This window comes from Periplaneta americana, chromosome 13 (assembly GCF_040183065.1).
Source record: "Periplaneta americana isolate PAMFEO1 chromosome 13, P.americana_PAMFEO1_priV1, whole genome shotgun sequence".
NCBI lineage: Eukaryota > Metazoa > Arthropoda > Insecta > Blattodea > Blattidae > Periplaneta > Periplaneta americana.
The window spans coordinates 86388449-86401409 of record NC_091129.1 but is presented as its reverse complement, the minus strand read 5'-3'; positions in this window follow the sequence as shown (position 1 = coordinate 86401409).

Here is a 12961-nt window from a genome sequence, read left to right as displayed (position 1 = left end):
TTGTATGTTATAACTATCAAAGTTATACGAGTAAAAATACGCGGAATGTTGCGAATTGATGAGGAAGTCTGCCGCATTGCAAACGTACTTATTCCCGGCCAAGATCCGAGCTGGACGTTTTATTTTAAAAGCTATTAGTAACGCATATTACGGCCTGATAAATCGGTTGCTAGAGCAACTAGTTATGGACTGGAAGGTCCGGGGTTCGATTCTAAGTAGTGATGGAATTTTCTGTTACCAAACTTCCAGAATGGCCTTGAGGTTCACTCAGCCTCCTATCAAATTGAGCATCAGATCTTTTCCATGGGTAAAAAGGTGGTCTGAGCGTCGGGCCTACCACACCACCTTATTTTAATGCCGAGGTCAAGAAAGCAGGTAACTCTATTCCCATGTCCACCATATTTCTTTATGCCATGTATAGGTGCTACCTTTACTTATTAGGGAAGTATGTTAAAATCCTATTTGCGGACTATGAAAAGTATAGGGTAATATATTAAAAATAGCGGCTGGGAATGGTCATGCAGTGTGGCTCTCCAACATACCTAAGAAATATCCCCATTTGCCGTTCCGGGATTACGACTCCGCCACGTCTTTCCTCATTAATTTCAATTAAATGATCCCTTAGACATCTCACATTGTCTTTGCCACACCTATACAACTTCTTAAAGCCATGTTCAAATGATTCTCGTTTATTTTTGTATGACTTTCTAGCGATAGCTTGTATAAACTCTCCAATTTTACACTCCATAAATGGTTAAGATAAGGTAACAAGTCTCATACAGGGAATTCTACGATTTTTCTTAGTTTATACTTAGAAGTTAAAGTATCTACTATCTGTTACTCATATACATAGTATTTTATGCTGCCAATTCTGTTATAAATTACCGTATACATGGCTTTCCACATCAACATTTACTATCAGAAAAGATTTTGTGAGTTCTTATAAACAAAAATCATAGTATATAGGCTAGCTACTACGAAAACTTTAGCAAAATTATTAATTACACCTTTATACATACAAACTATAAACCATTGTTTCGTTTTTATTGACAGCAACAGAGAAATTTAATAATAATAATAATAATAATAATAATAATAATAATAATAATAATAATAATAATAATAATAATAATTTGTGCTATTGATCGATACAAACAATTAATCGATTAACTATATGAATTTAATAATAGAATAATCGAGTTTTAATCGAGTTGAAAAAATGTTTTAATATACTATAATACAGAGTTATTGTTAAATTTAACTTATGTTCTGTGATAAGGATAAATATTAAATGCTGTATATCTGTATATATTGTATAGTTATATTACAAAAAAAATATTTTAATTACTTACTAACATATTTATTATGAGGCTTATAATTTATTGTGTCCATTTCTCCGGGAATTTTTGAGACAAACATAAGCAACAAAAAGTATGACAACACACCTAGTTAATACTGCTTCATCGATGATTTTAAACATGTGAGTGCATTCACATGCTCCGAATTAAGTACCGCTCTACGTTTAGTAACAATATTTCGTGCATCGCTAAACACGAATTTTTTTTTTCTGTCAAGTTCTTCTCCGACATCGTTCAATTTAAATCCAAACGTTTCACCGAGTTTACCTCTCAAATTGTCATAGTCTATGACATAATGGACTATTTGACTTCGCTATTTGTGTTGCGGATACGGCATCCTTCACATGTGTCCTTTTTCTTATGTTTGTGTTTGTGTCACAGTCCTTCATTGTAATTTGTAATATTTTCCTTTTCATTTTTCTCTGATATACTCGTAGGGATATCTTTTGTTGTTGAGTTGTCCACGTTTGTGCTCTATATATTAGCACTGGGAGTGTACCGCTGTCTGAGATGTCTCTTTTAATTTCTAATTTCTGTGTTTCGTCCAATAGGATAAAGTGTAAGCTCCAGAATTTTTCCAAGTTAATAATATTCGCTGAGACAAATAGAGAACACAATGTATTTCATTACTTTTATTAGCAAACTAAGTGGAGACTTAAATGCCAGAGTAGGCAATGTCCCTATACGTAATGGAATAGGAAATAATGGAGAAAATACAATAAATGAATTGAGACAGTTCTCAACCTTTAATCAATTAAAAGTGATGAATACCTATTTCCGAAAAAAGGACATACATAAATATACAAGAAGTGGAAATAATTCAAGATTAATAATTGATTACTTAATTGTAAACAATAAGCTTGGAGCTTTGGTGACAGACGTGAAAGTACATAGACGAAGTGATATATACTCTGATCACTACCTCCTGATAAGTAAAATAAACATAATAGCAAAATGGCGGAAAAGGAACATTAAGAATAAAAGAAACCAAGAAGAAATATATAAAGTATATCTATTACAAGACCAAAGTATCAGACAACATCATGAAAGCAGAATGAATAAATATATATCAGAGATAGTGACGTCGGAAGATATAAATACCGAATGGGAAAGCATATGCAAGATAATACATGAAACAGCAAACGAAATATTAGGAAAGAAAAATAGAATAAGGAATAGGGAGGGCTTGAGAATTTGGAATGCGGATATACAAAATGCAGTGGATGAAAGAAAAAGCATATAATACATATTTACGACAGAAAACAGAAGAATCTTACGAAGAACATAAAATGAAAAGAAGAATTGCTAAAAGCATTATAAGAAAAGCCCATGAGGAGTCATGGGATAAATTTATAAGTACAGTACAACATGACATGTATGGAAGACAAGAAATAGATTATAAATTAATGACATATCTAAATCAAACAGAGAAAGATACTGCTAGATTGAACATAATCCCAGAGCAAGAATGGATACAACATTACGAAAGACTTTGGAAAAAGGAGGAAATTAAAGGATAAGAGAACAACGAGGGAGAAATAAAAGTTGAAAATATTGATGTAATAGATATAAATGAATTAGAAGTGGCTCTGAAAACTGCCAAGAACAGGAAAGCAACGGGATTAGATAATATGAGTATGGAGTTAATAAAATATAGTGGAATATTGTGTATATTACGAATACTTCACTTAATTAATAGATGTTGGCAGAACTATGAGATTCCGAATACCTGGAAAATAGCAATTATAAAGAATATATTTAAAAGAGGAGACCGGGGGAATTGTGAAAACTATAGAGGGATTAGCTTAATGAATATTGGTTATAAGATATATACGAAAATAATAAATAAAAGAATGAGAAATATAACAGAAGTAATAATTAATTAAAATCAAAGTGGATTTAGAAAGGGCAGGTTGTGTATAGACAATGTATTTACGCTGAAACAACTCATAGAGAAGAGAAGAGGAGAGGAGAGGAGAGGAGAGGAGAGGAGAGGAGAGGAGAGGAGAGGAGAGGAGAGGAGAGGAGAGGAGAGGAGAGGAGAGGAGGGGAGGGGAGGGGAGGAGAGGGGAGGAGAGGAGAGGAGAGAGGAGAGAGAAGAGAGAGAAGACAACTTATAAAGTCATATAGGATTTATAGATTTGGATAAGGCCTTCGATTGAGTTAACAGACAAAAATTATGGAAAATATTACTAATGAAAGGATACCCACTGTGCCTTGTTGAAACAATAAAGAAATTATATGAAGATACAAATATAATTATAGACACCGGATTCAGAAGAACAGAAACAATTAAAACAAACACTGGGTTACGACAAGGGTGCAATTCATCGCCCACTTTATTATATATATATATATATATATATATATATATATATATATATATATATATATATATATATATATAGACAACATTTTTAATAAATGTAAAGTTTTAGTGAATCCAGGAATAAGAACAGATAATAAAGTATATATAAATATAGAATAACTCTTCTCGGGTTCTCAGCCAGGTGAGTTGGAGATTAGCTTCCAAGCTTTCGACGGCTAGCTCTGCCATCTTCTTCAGGGACGAAGTGATGTGGGACCACGTCTAGCCGGTATATATGCAAAAGTAGGGCTTCCCGCTGCGGGCCAATCAGGAGCTAGTTCCTAGTCCCGACCGCCAGCCGCATTCTGGTTGGTGGACACGGCAGCCAATCAGGAGCTACTTGCTGGTCCCGACTGTCTGCGTGTGATGCTGGTCTAAGCGTATTGATGGCAGGTTTCCATGCCGTACTCAGCTGTAGACCCCGTCTCTGTTGAAATTATTGCCATCTAGCTGGATTTCGATGGCTTCCTTGATAACTAAGTCCCAGTAACCTGATGTCTTGTCCAAGATTGTGGTGGCGCCGAAATCTATCTTGTGACCAGTTTCTAGGCTGTGTTGGGCTACTGCAGACTTATCAGGATAATATAGTCTTATGCTGGGTTGATGTTCCTTGCAGCGTTCCATAATAGTTCGTCCCGTCTGCCCGATGTAACATTTCCCACACTCACAAGGAATTCTGTAGACACCAGGTGTCCTGTGACCAAGGCCCTTAAGGGCCTTTTCGGATAAACCACCTGCCGAGGAACAAGAGGAGACAAAGGGCATGGCATACATCCCGTTCTACGGCCCCATCTCGGGCAAAATTAGCAGAATGCTAAGAAAACACGGGATTAAAACCATCCATAAGCCGCCCACAAAGATCCAGAACTTGCTGAGACCAGTTAAGGATGACCTTGGTCTCAGGACACCTGGTGTCTACAGAATACCTTGTGAGTGTGGGAAATGTTACATCGGGCAGACGGGACGAACTATTATGGAACGCTGCAAGGAACATCAACGCAGCATAAGACTATATTATCCTGATAAGTCTGCAGTAGCCCAACACAGCCTAGAAACTGGTCACAAGATAGATTTCGGCGCCACCACCATCTTGGACAAGACATCAGGTTACTGGGACTTAGTTATCAAGGAAGCCATCGAAATCCTGCTAGATGGCAATAATTTCAACAGAGACAGGGGTCTACAGCTGAGTACGGCATGGAAACCTGCCATCAATACGCTTAGACCACCATCACACGGCAGACAGTCAGGACCAGCAAGTAGCTCCTGATTGGCTGCAGTGCCCACCAACCAGAATGCGCCTGGCGGTCGGGACTAGGAACTAGCTCCTGATTGGCCCGCAGCGGGAAGCCCTACTTTTGCATATATACCGGCTAGACGTGGTCCCACATCACTTCGTCCCTGAAGAAGATGGCAGAGCTAGCCGTCGAAAGCTTGGAAGCTAATCTCCAACTCACCTGGCTGAGAACCTGAGAAGAGTTATTCTATATCAAATGCCGGGAAAGCCTCAAGTCATATATATAAATAATCTTTTGTTTGCAGATGATTTAATCATAATAGAGAAAAATGAAGATGACTTACAGAAATCTTTAAATGAATTAAATAAAATATGTAAATTATATGATCTAAAGATATCAGTAAAGAAAAAACAAAGACAATGGCATTTAGAGGAAAATATCCAGTGAGATACAAAATTATTTTAGAAAATCAAAGTATAGAAGAGATGTCTTGTTTCAAATATTTGGGCTGTGATATTAGTTACAATATGGAAAGAGATATTGATTCTAAAATAAATAAATTTCAGACAGTATGTGGAACAATACAGAGAACGTTCAAAAATAAAGTTAGAAAAAAAAACTAAAGTAAAAATGTATAAAGTTATGGGAGTTCCCACAACATTGTATGGATGTGAAACTTGGGCTCCAACGAAAAAAAACAGAAAGATAGAATACAAACGGCGGAGATGATGTTCCTCAGACAAGTTAAAGGGTGTACAAAACTTGATAGAATAAGAAATGAGGATATAAGAGAAGAATTAAAAGTACACCCTTTATTGGATAAAGTCACGAATTATAGACAAAAGTGGATTGAACATATGAATGGAATGAGTAAGGAGAGATATCCATTGTTAGCAAGAAATTATCAAGCAAGAGGAAGACGTGACGTCGGGAGACCTAGAAAACGTTGGGCTGATGAATTATGAAGTCGGAACGGGCAATTGCCTAATCCTTGGAGTGATGATGATAATTATTATTATTATTATTATTATTATTATTATTATTATTATTATTATTATTATTATTATTAGCAAACTACTATTCTTCTAAGCTTATAGCCTAGCGCAACTGTGCTTCGGAATCTTTTCCTTTTAATCACCTCAAGGTATGTTAGAAATTAAAAAAAATTGAAAAATGATTGAAGTTTATTTAGTGAAAATCGCAATTTTTTGTTACATTTTGGGATAATTTTACATTAATCGTTAATTATAATTTAATATTTTAATGCACTTCACTATGTTTAAATTAACTACTAGATATTCGTAGATGAAATGTTCATAATTTTCATAACAAGCAGTTATACAATTTGTTAAAAAAGTGTCCAATATTTTAGGAGGTGCTAGTATGGATCAAAACAAGAAAATAATGTCTAATAAACATGGGTCCTACAACACATACTTTCTGAGATCTGAACACTTGTTCATAGGAGGTGCCCAATGAGACGTCCATTCATGGCAATGCATTCCTCTGCCCTTCGGCGTAAGAAATCATGCACTCTTTGAAATTGACCTGGTTATTCTTGATAACCAAAAGTCTAGAGGATTTAGTTTGGGGAACGAGCAGGACAAGGTGTGAGGCCTTCCCAATCAATCCAGCGGTCCTGAAATTTCAGCGTCAGGTGTTGACGCTCATTGGGGAAAAACATGTGGTGGTGTGCCATCATGCATGAACTAAATCTGTAGTCTTTGCTGACATGGCACATACTCCAGCAAGGTAGGCAATACGTTAATAAGACAGTCCTGATAACGAGTCCCAGTTAATCTCTGTTGCAGCACTATGGCCCTTAATCTATCGCCAAGAACGCCTGCCCATACGTTGATTGAGAATCGGTGCTGATGCCTTATTTCTTCAACTGCATGGGAATTTTTATCAGTCCACATATGCTGATTACGAAAATTGACAACACCATCTCTGCTGAACCGCGCTCATATCCGGAAGTAAACCTTTGTTTCCAGTATTCCTTGCGACGTGTCATTATTCCATGCCAGAGGTATCAACTACGGTATGATTATCTGGTAGTCTGCTGTATTGTAGGGCAAAAAAATTCATTGTTGTAAATGGACGTAACATTGAGCATATCCAATGAACAAGTGTTCAGATCTCAGAAAGTATGCGTTGTAGGACCCATGTTTATTAGACATTATTTTCCTGTTTTCATGCATACTATCACCTCCTAAAATATTGGATACTTTTTTTTAACATCCTGTACAATAATTGCAAACGCATTGACGAGACAGCGAAGACAAAGTTTTCGGTGTCAAGGATGTTGGATACGAGTGTTTGTCTGAAAATCTAAAATATTTCTTCGTCGCTCTTTAAAATGTGTGTAGTGAGGTAGTAAAAACAAGTTCGATCTACACAATTTGAAGTAATGTTCCGACTGTTATACATATAACTTCTTTTGCCATATGGATTGCCCAAATGAATCACACCACTCATCTGTGACATGGTGAAAAGCATTGTTTGCTGAAGCCTGCATTAATTTCTGTGCGTGAATATTCACAGCTGCTGCTTGCATTCTAGGGAATGCAGGAATTTTCCGATTTTGGTGGAACACAGCTAATTTCGTGTTTACACTACTCGCGTGACAATCCCTGTATTGTTTCTATACATGTTGGTTACCATAGGATATTTTTACTTGTCCATTGGCGTCCGTATATGAAGTCTAGCTTACATAGGGTATGTTTTCTATTTCACAACAATGCCTCTACATAACCAAAATATTTCACTACGATGCGGCTTATGAGAAGCTTTCGCCCTACAAATTCCAGCTGTCATATTTCGTGGTTTATCATCACCATTCAATGAGAATTTCTATTTTCGCAGATAGGGTGTGGTCCAGTTTATACGTCTCTGTCTTTTTATTCTGTTACCTACCTGCCTATAATTATTTGTCTGTTTTGGTGTGAGTGTGTGTGGATGCAGTACGAATCTAAATTCAACTCAACCGAAAAATTATGTTCACTGATAAATATCAATTGAACGGGTGAGTGGAAAAGGATAACATTCCAACTTCTCTAGTTTGTGGTAAAAAAATACAGAAGCTAAGGTTTCTATTGGAAAAGTTTTTACTAGTCATTAAGTGTTAACTCAAAGTCAAATACTTTTTTGTTTAATAATTATCAATAATTAAATGTGTTGGAATGTTATCCTTTTTCCACTCAATGTTTTGACAATAGATAAAATTATTAACTATAATGTCTTTTTGTGACATGAAATCTTTAATGCGAGGACTATTCATAAAGTAACTTCCGTTTATTTTTTACAAACCTGTGAATGACGTTACAGAATTGAGTTACAATAGGTTTGAAATTATACACTTTACTTTATTTTTCCACATAGTTTCCAGTCACATTGAGACACTTGTCGAAGCGTTTGACGAGCTTCGAAATTCCACAAACTTAGAATTTGGCCGCCTGCGACTGAAACCAACTTACGACGCTGGTTTTCAAATATTCGTCATCGTCAAAGCGCTTCGAGCCAAGCCACGTCTTCATGTGCATGAATAGATGTTAATCGCTAGGAATATAGGGAGGATGATCCAATACTTCCCAGTTTTACCCTTGCTGTTTGGTCGCATCACTATCTGCTGTATTTGAAGTTGGATACTTAAGGATGTCTTCATACAATGACTTGTACTCATGAGGTATGTAGTGCGTGACATTTCAGATACCGTCTAACTTTTTTATATTGATTCCAAGTTTTCCATTATATATTGCAGTAGTGGGGAGCTCCATATGATCTTGTTCCTTTAACTTGAATGTTGCACGGTGCAAACTATTACTGTACTCTGAAGCCTCGACACAGACTTCATGTTGTGAGTGAATACTCGTATAAGTTGCCTCTACTTTCTGATGTTGAATGTCAGGTTTTATTCTCAATATTTTTACATGTTTTCTTGAAATACTGTGGCCATCAGTGTTTGAAGTTGAGTATCTGATTGTTTTGAATCCTATTTACTTGATATGGGGGGATTGAATTTCCTGGCATCATACTGATTCTGAGAGTAAATCCGATCTAATCTTCGAACTTCTTGTTTAATGACTGAAAATGTTCTGTCACATGGCAGGAAATTGTGATCTCGGATTTATGCCAATGTAACATTGAGTAGAAAGAAAGATAACATTCCTGAATTGTTACCCTTCTTTCACTCAACTAAAGCTTCAATGCTAGTTTTAATAATTATATGAGACTGGAATATTCCCCTTTTTACACTCATTGGATAGCTATTTCAGTTTAATTTCTCAAATTTTTGGAATGTTATCATTTTTCAACTCACCCGTTCAATTGAAGTATTTTTAGGCAGTAAACCACATATCAGAAAACCTTTCTTTCTTAGGAACAGAGCGCGAAAATCTCAAGGGAAATATTCGATAATAAAATTACTTTCTGTAGGACGTAAACGCTCACACTGCTGCCGTGTCTAGCACTAGCGCTCTGGCTTTCCATCCAGGTGGGCCGAGTTCGATCCCTGGCCAGGTGGTGGTGGAAACTGTGGTGAACAAAGCACACGTTGCAGAGGGTTTTTTTCGGGGTATTCCCGTTCTCCTCTATCACTCCACCAACACGCCACATTCCCCCTCATTTCATTTATCATCGATCATCCTTCTATGAAGGATTTCGAGCTCGCGACCCCCGATGCTCAACAAGCTACTCGCATGTGGAAGTGACCTGGCTCTATCAGGAGCACCTCTCAGCATCTGCTGGTCAGAAAGGGCTTGGGCCTCCGGGCCCCTGGGCCTTATCAGGCTACACGTCCGCGAAACGGGACCTGGTTCTATCAGGTGCTGAGGAAGGATAGTTCATCTGTCAGTGTCGGATTCACGAATTCCATCCAGGAAACCTGACGGACTTGGACAATCATCGCATATAAGGGCGCACAATAGGCCAAACCGTGACTAAAAGCACACATCCGTGTCCAGCCCATGTGAAAGCCAAGCCACACCAAAAGTTATACTGTACTTCAAACTCAGTCCATAACCTATGGTAAACTATTTACAAATCGCCTACCTAAACAGTTCAGTAGCTTAGAATACCTTGACAGTGCTTTTCGTGATAGATGAATTGGGCGGGCTGGTCAAATATTGTGGCCTGCTATGTCACCTGATCTAAGCTCGTCAGATCTTTTGTGTGAAGTCAACTGTTGGAAGATGGGTTGGAACACCATAAGTGTCACCTGTATACATCACTCATGAGGAAATTAAGCCAGGAGATAGCATGAACGAAGTTTATCATACTCGAGTTGCTTGAATTGAAGATTTTGTTGTAAAAGTCGTTACTGCAGCCCAAGAGTTACTTGAAATTCCTTGTGTGTTTGCGATGATCAGGGAGTCAATTTTTATGAGTTGCTGAGATTGTATCGAATCACATTGAATAAAGTCTGCACTAATTAATGTTATTATGTCCACCCTATAGTTTTCACTCTTATCTGAAAGAACGTATTATATAATATTTAATTTTCTTTAGATGGAAGTATTATGGTTATGGTTACTATGGTAACAATTTATAAATTTTGTTATTCCCAATGTTTTGAAAGCTGTTGTAATGATGAAGTAAGCATATAGCAAGATATTGCTAATAGAAGATATTAGTTTTGTCACTGACAAGTCTATGTTCTCAGAAAGAGTTTCCATTTTACTCACAGTTAATTAAGGGATAGGTCACCGATTTGACTAGTTTCGTTAAAAACTGTGCATATCTCTTTTGTGGTCTTTCATGAACAAATGCTATAATTATGAGATTCTCTCATGTGTATCTAATATAAGTGTTATGCATTTTCTATGTTCTGTTTAGAAAACGGAATGTGAAAACGCATTGCAAAGTACCAAGCCAAAATTTAACGAACTTATTTTGACAAAAAGTACCAAATCAACGGTTTGTGTATATTTTATATAGAAAAGAACGAATTACAGTAGAGGAGGCAAGACTTGTCCTGTAATCCTATCATGTTTCGTGGCTATATCTGCAATAGGTATGTAGGCGGAAGTTAATTTTATTCTAAAAATTAACTTCCGCTTCCGTTGGTTTGTATAATATAAACAATAATGAAGCAACCCCTCATTTTGATTGCTCATTATTTCTTTTCTCGTACAGCTCACACGCCAGGTCTCACCTGTTCATCTGTAGGTAGTTATTCTAGAAAATGCGCAAAATTTTCGTGAGAAATATAATTATTTTTGTTGTGCTATTAATTTACTGTAATGTTGTAATTAAATAACTTTGTTAATTATCAACATGTCGTTTGTTACTCTAGAATAGTTGTAATTGTAGATATTGTGACATATTTTTAAGGATGTCATTCTTTATTCGAAGCTCGGATGTTTCATACTTTTATCTTAGTATACTTACAAGCATGGTGTAGAAAATGCAGATTACCGATATCACGGGTGTTATTATGTGGACTCCAATCCCACACACTGAAAATGCAGAGCAAAACAGAGTAAGGAATTGATATTTCAATACAAAAAGCGAGCTAAAATTTTAACTTAAAAATTGGATACATATATTTTATGAAATCAACTACGCACCATTTCTGTTCATTCCTTACTTATAGAATAATTGCTACTTTATCATGCACATACAGTATATTTTCGACACATTCACTCACACCCATTCATCTACTAATGGACTAATGGTTTCGTAGAACTTGTGGTAATCTCTACCATTTCAGAATGAAATACGATTTCTTTTTTCAAGATTTATAAATAATCAACAGCAACGCTGAAAAAAAGTTCAGACTATTTCCATATATTCTAAATGCTGTCTTTGAAGACCGGGGAGTGATACGGGATATTGTGGCGAAGAAATTCAAGATAGGAGCCGTCATGGTATGATGATTAGTTATGGAGATATTAGAGGCAATACCCAGAAGTGAAATGTGTCATGGTTACTTTTAATCTATAGCGCGTAGTATTGGAGTTAAATGTCAAGAACACAACATAAATGTGGTGTGCGCGACATCTACCTGTCCCTGAAATTGTCGGATTTCTTTGTTTCAGCGAAAGAACTGCGGAGAAAATAAATGTAACTGATTTGTTTTCTAGTACTGTACTGTGAGTTATCTGTGCATTATCACAGTTTAAACTGATGTTACAATATGTATCTGTATTGCATTCTGAAGTAATGTAAGGTAAGAACGTGATGTTTACTTGATGCTTACGTCAAGTAGGCCACGGTTTTCAAAGCTTGCTGTGCGACCCATCCTTTGTCTGTCATTGAACTAAATCCTAGCTAATCTGTGTGCGCGTTGCTTGGAGTGACGAAAGTGCAATTTGGAAGTTCGGGATGTTCCACGAGGACATGTGACATTTACAGCCTGATTTTAAATTATTACATACTGAAGTGATAATAAGTCCACACCTGTTGAGTAACGGTTAGCGCGTCTGGCCGCGAAACCAGGTGGCCCGAGTTCGATTCCCGGTCGGGGCAAGTTACCTGATTGAGGTTTTTCCGGGGTTTTCCCTCAACCCAATTTGAGCAAATGCTGGGTAACTTTCGGTGTTGAACACCGGACTCATTTCACCAGCATTATCACCTTCACCTCATTCAGACGCTAAATAACCTTATATGTTGATAAAGCGTCGTAAAATAACGTACTGGAATAAAAAAATGAAGTGATAACCACGGAAATAATACTTGCCCCATTAGACATTTGGGAAAAATTGCAAGATAGAGTATTGGTTCATATCTTATTTATGCATTATTTGGTGTGGTCTATTACGCCCTGGTCTTCGAAGACGGCATTTAGTATTCACCCTATGTATATATGCATTTATTATTATTATTATTATTATTATTATTATTATTATTATTATTATTATTATTATTATTGACTATTCCGGTCCCTTTACCAAAGAAAACCCCTACAGACTCGATACAATTATTTTAGGTGTCTCCCATTGAAGGTAGCCACTAAAGACTCTGTGTGGCTTAATATAAAAATTAATGACAATAACATT